Below are 16,512 nucleotides of genomic sequence, written 5' to 3' on the forward strand. Positions count from 1 at the left end.
AAACCTGCCCAGAGACCCATTCTACCGCACCCTGCTGGCAAGGGCACTCCAGCAGGCTGCCAGACACTGTCTCCCCTTTCAGACCAGAGCGGCAAATTTTGAATTTTTTTAAAGCACAGCCGGGCCACAGCTGTGTGCTAATTGGGCCGCCTGCGGACCCCGGGTTGAGAACTGCTGCTTTAAGCAGTTGAATGAGACTGTGACATTAGAGGGAAATAATTCAAGCTGGGAGAGAGAAGTAAATTATGCCATTGACCATTTCTGATTGCAATTAGTGCTGCAGTTAAGAATACTAAAATGGTCATACTGAGTCAGACCAATGATCCATCTAGCCCAGTATGCTGTCTTCTGACAGTGGCTGGTGCCAGATGCTTCAGAATGAGTGAACAAACAGAACAGGGCAACTGGTCACATGATCCATCCCCTTCATCCAGTACCACGTGATTAGGGACACACAGAGCATGAGGTTGCATCCCTGATTATCTTGGCTAATAGCCACTAATGGACCTATCCTCCATGAACTTACCTAGTTCTTTTGTGAACCATTTATACTTTTGGCCTTTACAGCATCCCCTGACAACGAGTTCTACAGGTTGACTGTGCATTGTGTGAAGAAGTATTTCCTTATGTTAGTTAAACAGCTGCCTATTAATTTCATTGTGTGACCCCGGGTTCATCTGTTTTGTCAAGGGGTAAATAATGCTTCCCAATTCACTTTCTCCACGCCATTCATGATTTTATAGACCTTGTCATATCCTCTCTAGTTGTCTCTTTTCCCAGCTGAACAGGCCCATTCTTTTCAATCTCTCTTCATGGAGGTTGTTCTATACCCCTAATCATTTTTGTTGCCCTTCTATGTACTTTTTCCAGTTTTAATATCTCTCTTTTGAGACGGAGTGACCAGAACTGCACACGCTATTCAAGGTGTGAGCGTACCATAGATTTATATAGTGACATGATATTTTCTGTGTTATCATCTATCCCTTTCTTAATGGTTCCTAACATTCTGTTAGCTTTTTTGACTGGCACTGCACATTGAGCAAATGTTTTCAGAGAACGATCCACAGTGACTCCAAGATCTTTCTTGCGTGATGACAGCTAACTTAGACCCCATCATTTTGTATGGATAGTGGGATTATATTTTTTTCAATGTGCATTACATTGCATTTATCAGCATTGAATTTCATCTGCCATTTTGTTGCCACAGTTTTGTGAGATGCCTTTGTAACTCTTCACAGTCAGCTTGGACTTAACTACCCTGAGTAATTTTGCAAGCTTTGCCATCTCACTGTTTACCCCTTTTTCAAGTTCATTTATGAATATGTTGAACAGAACTAGTCCCAGTACAGATCCTTGAGGGGGCTGCTATTTACCTCTCTTCACTGTGAAAACTGTTTATTGCTACCCTTTGTTTCCTAAATTTTAACCAATTATTGATCCATGAGAGGACCTTTTGTCTCATCCTGTGGCTCCTTACTTCGCTTAAGAGCCTTTGGTGAGGAACCTTGTCAAAGGCTTTCTGAAAGTCCAAGTACACTATATCTCCTGGATCACACTTGTCCACATGTTTCTTGACTCCCTCAAAGAATTCGAATAGATTGGTGAGGCATGATTTCCCAAAGCCATGTTAACTCTTCCTCAACACATGCTCATCGATGTGTCTGGTAATTCTGTTTACTATAGTTTCAACCAATTTGCCTGGTATTGAAGTTAGGTTCACCAGTCTGTAATTGCCAAGATTGCCTCTGGAGCCTTTTTAAGAAATCAGCCTACTATCCCCCAGTCATTTAGTACAGAGGCTGTTTTAAGCGATAGATTACACACCACAGTTAGTAGTTCTGCAATTTCATATTTGAGTTCCTTCAGAACTCCTGGGTGAATCCCATCCGATACTGGTGACTTATTACTGTTAAATTTATCAATTTGTTCTAAAACCTCCTCTACTGACAACTGAATCTGGGACAGTTCCTCAGATTTGTCATCTAAAAGAATGGCTCAGGTGTGGGAATCTGCCTCATTTCTGCAGTGAAGACTGGTGCAAAGAATTCTCTGCAACAGCCTTGTCTTCCTTGAGTGCTCCTTTGGCACCTCGATCATCCAGTGGCCCCAGTGATTGTTTGGCATGCTCCCTGCTTCTGATGGACTTACAAAAATTCATAGAATCATAGACTATCAGGGTTGGAAGGGACCTCAGGAGGTCATCTAGTCCAACCCCCTGCTCAAAGCAGGACCAATTCCCAACTAAATCATCCCAGCCAGGGCTTTGTCAAGCCTGACCTTAAAAACCTCTAAGGAAGGAGATTCCACCACCTCCCTAGGTAAACCATTCCAGTGCTTCATCATCCTCCTAGTGAAAAAGTTTTTCCTAATATCTAACCTAAACCTCCCCCACTGCAACTTGAGACCATTACTCCTTGTTCTGTCATCTGCTACCACTGAGAACAGTCTAGATCCATCCTCTTTGGAACCCGCTTTCAGGTAGTGGAAAGCAGCTATCAAATCCCCCCTCATTCTTCTCTTCTGCAAACTAAACAATCCCAGTTCCCTCAGCCTCTCCTCATAAGTCATGTGCTCCAACCCCCTAATCATTTTTGTTGTCCTCCGCTCGACTCTCCAATTTTTCCACATCCTTCTTGTAGTGTGGGGCTCAAAACTGGACACAGTACTCCAGATGAGGCCTCACCAATGTCAAATAGAGGGGAATGATCACATCCCTCGATCTGCTGGCAATGCCCCTACTTATACAGCCCAAAATGCCGTTAGCCTTCTTGGCAACAAGGGCACACTGTCATATCCAGCTTCTCATCCCTAGGTCCTTTTCTGCAGAAATTAAATTAAATTAACAGCACATTTTTCTGTGTTTTGGCAGTTGCTTTTTTAATTCTTTTTTGGCCTGCCTAATTATACTTTTACACTTAACTTGCCAGAGTTTATGCTCCTTTCTATTTTCCTCTGTAGGATTTAACTCCCAATTTTTAAAGGATAACTTTTTGTCTCTATCCACCTCTTTTACTCTGTTGTTTAGCCCCGGTGGAATTTTTTCTGCTCCTCTTACTCTTTTTTATTTTATTTTTTTTAATTTGGGGTATTCATATTGTTTGTGCCTCTGTTGTGGTGTTTTTAATAAAGCTTCAATGCGCCTTGCAGGCATTTCACTCTTCTGACTGTTCCTTTTAATTTCCATTTAACTAGCTTCATCATTTTTGGGTAGTTCTCCTTTTTGCAGTTAAATGCTACTGTGGTGGATTTCTTTGGTATTTTCCCCCTTACAAGGATGTTAAATTTAATTACACCATAGTTGCTATTACTAGTTTAGGACTTAATCAGACTGTTTATTATTATCATTATTATTTAGCATTTATAATACAGTAGCGCTCAAAAGACCTCAGTCAGGAATGGGGCTCTGTTGTTAGTTTTTGTACAAACACATATAAAAACACAGTTCCTGCTCTGAGGAGTTTACAATCCAGCTCTGCTGCCTGTCCACCCACCATGACATGGACCTATTTCTCTAATATATGACTGCATACCCAGCAGCTCCCATTGAAATCAGCACTTCTGAAAATCAGGTCACTTATTTAGGTGCCTAAATATAGATTATGGGGCCTACCTTTAGACGACCATTTTTGAAAAGCTTGGCTTTCGTGTTATCCTCTGTCTGATACTGTAGTGGAAACAAGGAGAGAAGCAATTTTTCATGTGGTAAATTTGTATGTAATCCCTACAGGATAATAGCTTTCCCAGTGTAAATAAGATTTTAATGACCAGAGAAAACCTGCTTTTCACTTACTGATATTTGTCATAACAGCAATATATTTGAAACTTAGTGGATAATAGCATCTAACCACCAGAGGGAAGGGTGAGTGCTTGTAGGCTGTCTGAGCCAGGGAAGGGGAAGAGACAGGAGCGAGGAATCCAGATTTCAGGCACTTAAGAGCCATTAACTTTCAATGAGAGGTAGGTGCCTAAGGATGGGATTCCCAAAGGTATTTAGGCTCCCAACTTCCATTGAAGCCATTAGGCTCCAAAGTCACCGAGGTGCTTTTGAAATATTTACCCTTTTTTCCTCAATGTGTGCATATTATTGGGGCCAGACAGATCTTAAGTGAGTGATCCTCTCACCAAACTAGGGAACAATTGCTGGGGCAACATGGGCCTGAAGAGCCATAATCCAAGAAACTTCAGTTCTGCCAGCCAATTGACACGCACATTAGTGCCAATAAGGGACAAAGAAGTTTTCATGGTTCACTTTTGGTTGTTGTCTAGGGCATAATTGGTGAAATTGCTTTTTCTGATATGGAAAGATCATGCTTCATAATTGGGGGTTTAACTTTGCAGCTGACCTCCTGGGAAACCCCTTGTTAAAAGTTTTCCTCCAAAATGAAGGAGCAGGTTGAGGTGATTTCTCTGCTTCTAATGGAGTTCAATTCCTCTCTGGATTCTGCTAAATTAGCCACAAATTTATGACAGGCTAAGGAGGGAAAATTTCCTGAGAGCCTGTAAAAAAATTGACAACCCTCTATGAAGATATATTATACTGAAAACAAAAATGCAATTTGCTTAGACCTTTTTACATCAATGCCTATAGCTTTTCCAAATAAGGTTTCTGTGGGATGAAGAGGGAGAAGGAGGAAGATTTCTGAAATACAGTGAAAAAGATCATATAAAATTGAGAGATTCTATCAGAAAGACAGTCCCCACCAAACCCATGCTATCTGAAAACCTGAAGGAGAGACCCAATTATGCAAACAAAATTGTCCACTGTTCTGAACACTTCACCTTTTTTAATTTAACTCTTCCAGTTGATCTCAGTACATTCAGAAACATACAAGTTGGGAAAAATAAAATAAGTAATAGGAAGTTGCTTATTTAAACACCGCTACAAAACAGTCTACATGATCAAAACCACCAGAAAGAAAAAGTAGGTTAATATTCTGTAATACCTTAACTTAGTACAGTGTTTCTCAAACTGGGGTCGCCGCTTGTGTAGGGTAAGCCCCTGGCAGGCCGGGCCGGTTCGTTTACCTGCCCCGTCCGCAGGTCCAGTCGATCGCGGCTCCCACTGGCCGCAGTTTACCACTGCAGGCCAATGGGAGCTGCTGGAAGCGGCGTCCAGCACGTCCCTCGGCCCGCGTCGCGTCCAGAAGCTCCCATTGGCCCAGAGCAGCAGACCGCGGCCAGGGGAGCCGTGATTGGCCGGACTGTGAATAGGGCAGGTAAACAAACCGGCCCGGCCCGCCAGGGGCTTTCCCTACACAAGCAGCAACCCCAGTTTGAGAAACACTGACTTAGTAGGTATGCTCTTGTCTCCCTCTTGTGGCTGGCTCTAGCAACTATAACAACTAAAGGAATTTTCCTTTAGTTCTGATGATGAAAGGTTGGGACTTTTGTGCTGAAGTTCTCAGGTTAAATCCCCACTGATGGCCTTGGGGCCTATATGTAGGAGGCCGCTATCTGTTACAGTATCATCATAAAGACAATTAAAGATTACAGGTCAGGATATCAGCTGGTGTATGTTGGCTGAGCGATGCCAGTTTCCACCATGTGATGATCTAGTCCTATACGTTTGATCTCTAATTGGTGTTATCAACTATTGACAGCAAAATGTTTAAAAGAAGCATTCCTATTTCATGAACTTATTGACGTGATAAGTGAATGTCTTGGAGCTGTAGGCCATTCTGTGCCTATTTTAACATTTAAGTCCATTTAACTCAAAAGTTTTGTGCGCAAATTCTTTATATTTTTCAAACATTTTTTAACACGTAGAAGGCACTCAAGATAAGTTACAGGGGATAAGAGAAGTAAGTGAGAGAAGGGGTCTTTCATTAGATTAGAAAGGGGGTTAAAATGGAATCTGTTTGAAATATTTTTGCTGCTTTTCCTTTCAATTTCACTTCATTTTCACTCTGACAATATCAGTGGCTCCCTCAGGTGGCAATACAAGCCACTCTTAGTTCCTAAAAGAACGAGGAGTGCTTGTGGCACCTTAGAGACTAACAAATTTATTTTAGCATAAGCTTTCGTGGGCTACATTTGTTAGTCTCTAAGGTGCCACAAGTACTCCTCGTTCTTTTTGCTGGTACAGACTAACACGGCTATCGCTCTGAAACCTGTCATCTTAGTTTCTAATTGCAGACACTGACAAGGATTGAGCTGTGAATTTCAAAAGATAATACTATTGTGGAGATATAGGAAGAAGGGGACACACATCAGGGTCCAAATGGGGCTCTGGGTGATCACTACTTCCCACCACCCGACACAGATGTAATGAGGTTAAGTGGTGTCCGTATAAAGAAATTAAAACTACTGATTATTCCTCAAGACAGGCTTTGGGAACCCCTGGGGGTTTGCAAAATGTTACAGGGGGTTCTCAGGAAAAAATTCCCTAATGGCGGACAGAGTTGTCTCAGCAGCCCGGAGCCCCTGGACTTCCAAGAGCTAAGCAGATCAAAGCAAGCATATCTATCACACTGAGGAGATTTAAACTTCAAGACTCCTTATAAGAAATGGAAAGGGAAGTGGATAGTTTTTTGCTGTTTTTAAAATTAAATAGGCAGCTAGCATTGTTTTTAAAATTATTATGAAGAACAAGTTTAAGCTTTGTTGTAACGTGCGTTGTTTGCCTGGACTGCTCAAGACCTGAATGCTTGTGTAGGAGGAACTCTTTAAGTTGGCTTCTTAAATACCTTTATGCTTGTTTCACATCTGATACTTCTTGATGAAACATAGGAGCCTTGTCTTATAACAGGCTTAATCAAAGTGATACAAGCTACGAAAGTGAGATTTTGGAAGAGTGTTGCCATTTTCATAATGTAATAAAAATACTGTAATGATAAATAATAAATAGTGTGTAATAAGCATGTCATAAAAACAAATTTTATATTTCCAAGATCACTGCTCTTATAATTTATACTCAGGTAAAGGAGAAAATCCCTGGAAATATTCATTTTTAGGAGGGGGTTCGCGAGACTTGACATTTTAGTGAAAGGGGTTCACAGGTTGTTAAAGTTTGGGAACCACTGTCTTAGACCAAGTCACACACACACGCTCACCTGAGGCTCTACACATTTAATCTCATCCTTCCCCCGTGTTTTGAAGCACGTCAACCAATCAGGTTAGGCCAAATCTGTAATGTGGTTAGCGTTGTCGCTTTGGGTGTATAATTTAGGCTTACTTATTTTTTTGTAGCCAATTGTTGTTTTAGTTTTATAAGTTATGCACAAGGAGATAACTTATTTCCATATAGCCCATTGTCTCGACTGTGGTTTTTCTAATAGCCAATTGGTGCTTTAATTTTTTAGGTTACAAGGACATAACTTACCTCTAAATGGGCTATTGTCTTGATTGTGGGTAAGGTTATTTTGATAACCTATGCCTGAAGGCCTAGCCCATCAAAAACCACATAGGAATCAGTTCTTTGGCTGCAGCATCTCTTAACCACAAGTTTCAAAGGTGGCCTTAATAAGCCGTACCCGTGGGCATGACCTATTTTACCATATAGGAGTCAGCATAAAACGTTGTCTGGTTGCAGGCGTCTTTTGACCACAAGTTGCAGCTTAATTTTGCAAAGCTTGCTCTATAAAGCTTCCGGAAGTTTTAGGCCTAACACTGGCAATACTGTTGTTCATTTTAAGCTTGACAACACTCTTGTTCAAATTAATCACAACTATTTTTTTCAATAACATTTAGAAACAGCCCACTGTTCCCCCTGAATCCACACAGGGAAGTGCACATGGATCATCCCCATTCTGCATGGAAAGGGGGCTTACCCATCTTTGCAACACTGCCCCTACAGTGCACCATGATCCCTGCAGAGACCCCTCTGCTCAGCCTCCATGCTGATGGAGGGGGTGAAGACTGGGTTGGCCAGGAAAAGAGTGGTTATGACTGGAGCAGGTATTAGGAGAAATGCACAATGTCCTACTTCTAGTCCTACATGGTTTATTCAGAAGATAATACAGCTTGCCCTCCCAGGATCCCAGGGGCAGCTGCAGCCTGGAGAGTCCTTGAGCAATGCTGCAGGAGCTGGGGAGGGCCAGTCTAGAATCTCTGGGATTCTGCCAGGTTTGGAGACCAGCCCAGTGGCCTTTTCCACAGGGAGAGGCAAACCTTGCCCCTTTTGGGGACAACAGAGTCAGATCTCAGTGAGGAGACCCTTGTGTAGATTTCCTCCTCCAGAACATTTCCTCAAGAGAGGGATGATCTGGACCTTTGTTACGAAAAGTTAATATTCGGAGTCATTGTAACCACATTCTCCTTGGACTCAAAAGTGCAGGAGAAAATAGCTCCTGTATCCTCTAGGAGTTTGTGCCCCCTGTTCTTTTGTTAGAAAGATCCATAGATTCATAGATTCTAGGACTGGAAGGGACCTCGAGAGGTCATCGAGTCCAGTCCCCTGCCCGCATGGCAGGACCAAATACTGTCTAGACCATCCCTGATAGACATTTATCTAACCTACTCTTAAATATCTCCAGAGATGGAGATTCCACAACCTCCCTAGGCAATCCAGTGAAAGCTTCATGCTATTAAAAAGAATCATGCCAAACAGAATAGCGGAAGAGCCATAAAAGCTGTGGATGGGAGGCAGAATTAATGTTGCAAAACTGATTTCTCAATTCTCATCACTCAAGACTGTGTCACAAAGGTGAACATGCTTTGGAAGTGGGCAATGAAAGAATGGTGGTTGCTTTATCAGAGCTGAAAACATGAGAGAAATTGCCACAGGAAAACAATATTAATGGTGTGCCTTAATTCCAGGGACTTTTGGAGTAGGAGAGAGCGATGTTGGAGAGCATAAATAAAGATGAGATTGGCTACACTGACCTCCACCTCCCTGTAATCTGACAATTAGTTTTACTATCCAGGCAGCTGCATCAGTGACAGTGTTACATAATTAACCCTGGTATAGCCCTGTCCTTCCAAAACGCTAATATACAAGATGAATTAAATCTTTAGGCAAATGAAACACCATGGACTGAGTACAGAAGAAACCATACAGATGGCCTTCAGAATAAATAAAATAGAGGCAAGACAAGCTAAGTACTGTCTTATATGCATATAGTGCAGTTCATCTGGGGATACCAAAGCTCTAAACAACCTATGGGCCCAAGCCTCTTTTGGAAACAATGCCAAAGCTCCTTTTGATTTCAGTGGACAATGGATCACGCTCAGCATACAAAACAAGGAGGCCCTTCAGCACTGAAATATGGCCACTTCTGGGGTGGAGGGTAGCAGCTAGTTAGACAATCAGGGCAGAGGTGTGCTAAATAATAGTGGAGGAGGGGATTTTTTGACTAAGGACACCAGAGCAAACTTTAGGAAAGTCAAGCACTATGAGATTTTTTTGTCTGTGAAAAGCAGACAGAACTTTAGTTTTGACCAAACAATCCTACCCAGCTCCCAAAGGAGATCAGTTTTTTTTTTGTCCCAGAAAAACAAAGAGCTGAGTCAACATTATGGAGAGTTATATCTATGGATCCAGTGAACACAAACATGAAACTTGGGCCACCACGCCATCCCCTCTGATATACATGTAACATGGCTTGACCAACATTTCAGAGGAAAAGGTTGAACCAGACAGAACAGATTTCTAAATGAGGAGGAAAATATTTTCATTATTTTTATTTATTAAATTCTTGTACTTATGAAGTACATCAGTGTTTCCCAAAATATGGGGTGCCACCTCCTGGTGGAGCATGAAGGAAGCCAATGTAGGGGCATGGAATGGCAGAGGTATAAGTTATTCTCTAGTCTGAGGTTTTTGTTTTTTAAGTAAACCTCTAAGCTATTATATTTGCAAATAAAACCCATTGAAACTGCAGCTGGCATTGAGATGGCTGCCTGAGTTAGCAGAGAGCCTGAAACAACAGATGTATGGTATGAACTGCCATCAGTGTTAACTCAGAAGCCAGTGATGGCTCTTTAACTGCCAGCATCCATATTGTTAAATATTTCATTCCTCATCTAAGCAAATAAGCAAATAAAAATAGATTATGAAGATCATTATCAGTGATTCCTGGTTTGGGGAAGCAGGAAATGTATCTATTGAGATGGGTAACACTTTAACAACACAAGGCAAGGCTGCAGGGGATTCCAAATTGGTTTCACTTTCCTGAAGAGGGAGGCATATATTTCAGAAGTCTGGGAAACACAGAAGTACATACTGGTTGGACTGGGCAAAAATTAAGGCAATTAAACAGAGAGGTCCTGAGCCTGTATTCAGATCCATGGGGTAGACTCTTGTGCCAGCATTGAGCCTTTCTGATGTCAATTGGAACTGCTCATACAGATCTGATTGCAGGATTGGGTCCGAGACGTACGTATGTACGTACGTGTGTGTGTGTGTGTAAAAACTTTAGAACTCTTTTTTTCCCCCTTAAAACTCTTTTCTTTCCTTCCCTAGGGAATGCTACTACAAAGAACCATTCATTTCAAAATTCTAAAGGAATGTGGCTGCATTGCACTGAAACAAATACAATACAAATAGCTAGTGAAATAGAACCCTGGCATATTCACACAACTCTCACTTACGTAGTGAGGTGATGTTGATGCAGTATAATCACTCAGCAGAAGAGATCATTTAGAGAAGCAGATGTCTCACCTAATGATCCAAATATTGAGGAAGAGGAATCAGCTACTGAATCAGTTACATCATTCACCAACCAAGAGATGTCACCTGTTGAAGCTGACACATAATTTGTTAAGCCAGATATATTATTAAATCAGGCACATCACTTACTGAGTCAACTGTTATCTACTGAGTCCAATATAATACCTGTTCAAAAGATGCATCATGCATCAGCTGCTACCTACAAACTATATGTGTCACCTGCTAAAACATTCTGGTATACAATCAAGTGGTCCAGGAGTGAAATGCAAGACCTTAAAGTGGAGAGAGGGTATGTTGTTTAAGAACTAACATATTAGATGGAACATTAAACCATGAAATTGACCTACACTTCTCACCTCCTTCTCAAGTGTCTGTCTGGCTTCCAGTCTCCTTCTTTATCACATTCAGATTCCCCCCATTCAAAGCATGGTTCCATCCTAGCCTACATCTCATCTCTAACATTTTGCAGCTGCCTTGCTCAAGCCCTGACACGCTTCAGCTCCCTCTGATACTCCCTTTGTCTCCTACTCCCACAAATGATTCCAGGCCTTTTACACCATGTAGAAAAAGTCGGAGAAGTGTAAAGAGGCTCTAAAAACCCTATACGCAGCCCAGGGATTGCCCCTGTGCAGGAACTGAGGCAGACAGCCATACAGCTCCTCCCAAGCTAGGAGTGGGAAGGGTGGATCTGCAGCATGCAGCGCTGCAGTGAGTGATTCTGGCAGCCAAAAGAGCAGACCAGGGAAATTGTTGTAATGTAGACAGGCCCCCAGGGATGTCTAAATTATAATAGGGGTGACAGAGCACCCCACGATAAGCCACCTCCAGAGCCTATCGCTCTGCCTAGACTGTGAGGGCCATGCTGCACTTTTAATCAGTCCAGAACAGCCTCTCGCCTCACGCACTAAATGCTTGATGTTGCTTTCAGTCAGTAAAGTAAAATCCATTGCACAACTCCCATTGACTTCAAGGAGTGTCCCGCTTCCTAAACATTCCCATGCCTTGAGGAGTGAAGGAAATTGCTTAATTTTCATACCAACCATGTGAAACCCAACAGCTTCAGAACCCTTCTCATTTGTTTCCCTCCAGGATCCTAAAGTTTCACATTGAAAGAGCTCCAGAGACCCTGCTTTCTTTTAAAGTGGCAACTGCTAAGACACTTTCTCAGAGAACCTTATCTGATATCTGGGTCCTATGGTAGTTAGAGCTCCCCGAATACCTGAGATTAGATAGAATACTGATCAACAGGGATGTTCTAAGAGTACGGTAGCGTCTTGTAAATTCTAATCAGCCTGAAGCAGGCTAACATAGTTCTTTTTATTTAAATACTTTCAGTACAAAGCCGAAGCCCTGAAATAAGATTAGGAGTGGGTGGCACAGAAAGAGCTTTTGTCAGTTTATGTTACAGATAAATAGACATGGGCACAAAATCACATCTGTTGAAGCTGATGTAAAGAGCTGCATAAAGGAAGCCATTTGCAATACCCATGGTAACAAGTTGTATTAGTCCGACAAAACCAAAGAGCTATGCTATATATTCTTGAGCACCATCTATGGCACTTCATCTGTTAGCTAGTTACATATCTACCACAGTCTTATAACATGACTCTTCCCATAACGGAAACTGAGTGATTTCAATGAACTATACAAGCTTTGAAATGACTAGACAGCTTTACAGTTCTTCCACTTTGTGTGGTTTTATCAAGAGTTTCTTCCTTCTCGTGCCATTTACCACCAGGAGGAGATCTCTGTGCCAATACATTTTCTGGCATCACCTTTGCCAGTTCCCAAGCTGTAAAATGAGTTTGGATCTGAGCCTGCTTCTGAACTATGCTGCTAAGGTTTAACTGTATAATAGACCAAGTAAAATCTGGGATCTGGCCAACTTTGTGGAAGTACAGAAGCTGCATCTATGCATGGATCCAGACTTTAGAGTTTGGACCCCTCTCTAGAAATAAAGCACAAATATTAATAAGGAGCTCTACTACCCAAAGGGTTCCAACACCTAACAGTCTACTTGTGCAGTTGCTTCATGTGCACAACTCTCATTGACTTCATTGGGAATTTTATACATAGGGCGGCGACCGGGTCCAACTCTAAAGAAGGGGACCCCTGAAGTCCAGAATTTTGTTCATCGATAAACATGTTTAATGTATTTGGCGATACTCAGTGAATGGCCTGATAGAAGGGCAAAGTATCATAATTATTTCATGTCCAGGCTTTTAAACACTTAATCCCCAACTATAAAATTGCAGTATATTTTGTTCTGGAGGAGAGATACATCACTTGTTGTTGGTCTGTTAGATGGTGTCACAGTGACCACTCTTGGCCAGGTTCTTTGGTGCATGAGTGGGATTGCATGGGGGCAAGGTGGCTTTGAACCACTTTTTTTTTTAAAATAATGGAGATATACCTATCTCCTAGAACTGGAAGGGACCTTGAAAGGTCATCAAGTCCAGTCCCCTGCCTTCACTAGCAGGACCAAGTACTGATTTTGCCCCAGATCCCTAAGTGGCCCCCTCAAGGACTGAACTCACAATCCTAAGTTTAGCAGGCCAATGCTCAAACCACTGAGCTATCCCTTCCCTCTTGTATGCCCCCTCTTCTTAATCCAGGGGACCAAGGGGCTCTGCAGCATAATTTAGTGCAGTTTCAGGGCTGCTCTAATATATGCCTGGCTGCCCACAGTATCACAGGGCCACTCCAGCAGCTAGAGATTGCTGGGGCATAGGAACAACAACAAAATCTTTTGGGAACACTCAAGAGTTGTGGATTCCTTGTGCTGCAGGAGAGGCACAAAACAGCGGTAGAGCGAGGCCAAGAATCTGCCCCTGTGTCTCCTTAATCAAACGAAATACTTGCATGTTATGTTTAATTTAAACTAGACAGTGCAAAAGACCCCACCAGAGATGTTATCCAGGGCTGAATAACCATAAAAAAGCTAACAATGCACTGTCTGTGCAACTTATTTAATGAGAGCCCCACGGAGCCCTTCTTTTTTAGTGGTGTATTGAAAACTCGGTTAAAATTGTGATCGATAACTTTGAATTCTCAGAGGTCTTCCCGATCCTGCTTGCAGCAGATGGCTCTGTAGGGAAGCATATAATCAGAGACAGTCTGAGCCAGCAAACTTTGAGTAAGGTGGAGTGAATTGTACATCTCTGCCTTTGGGAGCAGCCTGGTTTTGTCTCTCTCTGTTTGGGGTCCTTGTGTGCCAAGGTTCTGAAGTCTAAGAAATAAAGTAGTGTTGCAATTTTCAAGCAAGAGTATTTTAGGTTTTTATCTAACTTCTCTGTGTGTATGCTGTGAAACCTAACACTCTCTACCTTTCATTTTTCATCTGTCAGCCAGGGCCTCCCTTTCTTTGGCCAGCAATTTTACAAATGAATCAAAATGGCATGTTTCCATCTGGTCTCAGAAATCCATTTTACTGGGTAACAGTGTGTGAGTGCTAAAGGGGTTAAGGAAGAGAATACCAGATTAATGACTTTTCTCACTTGGATCAGAACAAAGGCAGGGTAAAAGATAGTTTGATTTTTTCTTTATAGCATCACTAGAATTTAATCCCAACTTTATCTGTCTTTCAAATTACCGTGCTTTGATGTTCTAACACAACGACTATAAGTGGCTAATACAAGATACTGAGCAAATATACTACAGGGCTGGGTGGCTCCTGTGTACAGAACACTTGTACTGAGTCAAAGAAGCTTATTAAGAACAATGAACTGAATTGTACCTGCTTGACGGCCTTCCCCTTACAAAACTGCAAGGGCAGAAATATCAAGCAAAAAAAGTGACTTGCTTCACCACGAGAGAGGAACCTACATAGATGGGCTGTCCAAGAACTTGTTAAATGTATAAATTCTTTAATGCAGGGACAGGGGTGGACTAAGAAAGGGTCGTTGGGCTCTGGAGTCCACAGTGAGAGGGGACCTGAATACAGCACATGGACAGGCAGTGATACATAACAGCTGATTGCTACTCATGGCCTTTTTCTGGCCTGGCTCATCTACAGTCCTGGCCCTTTAAATTTCCTTCTTCTTCTGCAAGAATGAAGTATCTTTTTTATTTTTACAGTGGTGTTCAGTGGAATTCACCTAATGGGCAAGAAATCCCCTGATGTCTATTAAAGGGCCAAGACTGGACAGGAAGAGCAATGATTTTGGAGTGGGTCATAAACAGCCAGGAATCTATTAGGATGAAGAAGAAAATTCTGTCAAGGGAGCATCTGAGCACCAAACTTAATATGTCACTAATCTCAGCCCCGGCAATATTCGCTCCCTCTCTCAACCAAGGTTATTAAAGTAAAACAAGTTACCCTTGCCAATGACCATGTTATACACACACTGGTAACATTTTACACTCACTATTCACTTGGGCACAGGCCCCTCCCTGTGATGTTGTACTCTATACGATTTTATGAAAATATGCTAATGTAACTGGGATATGCTTCATGCAAAAGGTCTCTTGTAAGGTATCATTACAAAGCTTATAATCTACTGAGTGTGGTCATCCTATTTGTATAAATGTATCACTCTTGTATCTGAAAATAGAAATATGAAATATAACTCTGAGGGCCTATTGTAATTATGCAAAATGTGGGCCGTTAATGGTGGATTGAAATCTGGATGACTCCCAGTAACCAGGACAATTGACTGCAGATGGCTCTGTTTTACCTGTAAGTCTTCCTATATACGTGTGTGCTGGCAAGTGGGTAATGAAGCCTTACAGTGACATATGATCATGTCACCTGAACTGGAATCCATCTTTAATCTGGTGCTTTTCCATTGAGCTGTGGGGGGGATGGGACCCAGAGGGACAAAGGATTCCCGCCTTATGCAAAAGATATATAAGTGGGTGGAACAAAGAAAAGAGGAGAGCCATCATGAGGAATCTCCTGGCTACCACCTGAGCTGGAACAAGGGCTGTACCAGTGGAAAGGATTGTGCCCAGACTAGGAAGGCATCCAGTCTGTGAAAGAAACATATTGAAACATCTCTGAGGGTAAGATCTTATCTCTATTCAGTTTCTTACTGTATTAGACATAGACTTGCGTATTTTATTTTATTTTGCTTGGTAATTCACGTTGTTCTGGCTGTTACTACTTGAAACCACTTAAATCCCACTTTCTGTATTTAATAAAATCACTTTTTACTTATTAATTAACTCAGAGTATGTGTTAATACCTGGGGGGGGGAGACAAACAGCTGTGCATATCTCTCTATCAATGTTATAGAGGGTGAACAATTTATAAGCTTTATACTGGGTAAAACTGATTTATTTGGGGTTAGACCCCATCGGGAGTTGGGCATCTGAGTGTTAAAGACAAGAACACTTCTGTTAGCTGCTTTCAGTTAAGTCTGCTGCTTTGGGGCAAGTAATTCAGACCCTGGGTCTGTGTTGGAGCAGACTGGCGTGTCTGGCTCAACAAGACAGGGTGCTGGAGTCCTGAGCTGCCAGGGTAGGAAAGCGGGGCAGAAGTAGTCTTGGCACATCAGTTGGCAGTTCCCAAGGGGGTTTCTGTGATTCAACCCTTCACCCCCCCAAAATCATGAGATTGGCTTAAAAGCATATTTAAAAAATAATAAATTTGGGGTTCTTTCATTTGCCTTCTGGTGTTGGGTCTGTTTCACATTTTCAAGTTTTTCTTCACAACCATGATGGAAAAAAAAAACAATTAAAAACAAAAAATAAAACTGTACAATAAGAGTCTCACATAATCACATGACTCCAAGAGCTGAGGCTTTAACAGCAACACCAAATACTGCAAGACTCTTGATAAAGCCACAATGGTTGGCAACACTACATTTTGCCCAGAAGGAGGACTACACAAGTTTCAGATCTGTGGAGAATCAGGCCCTAAAGCCCAGATTATTAAAGGTATTAAGGCACCCAGGGCCGGC

Source organism: Trachemys scripta, chromosome 1, assembly GCF_013100865.1.
Source record: "Trachemys scripta elegans isolate TJP31775 chromosome 1, CAS_Tse_1.0, whole genome shotgun sequence".
NCBI lineage: Eukaryota > Metazoa > Chordata > Testudines > Emydidae > Trachemys > Trachemys scripta.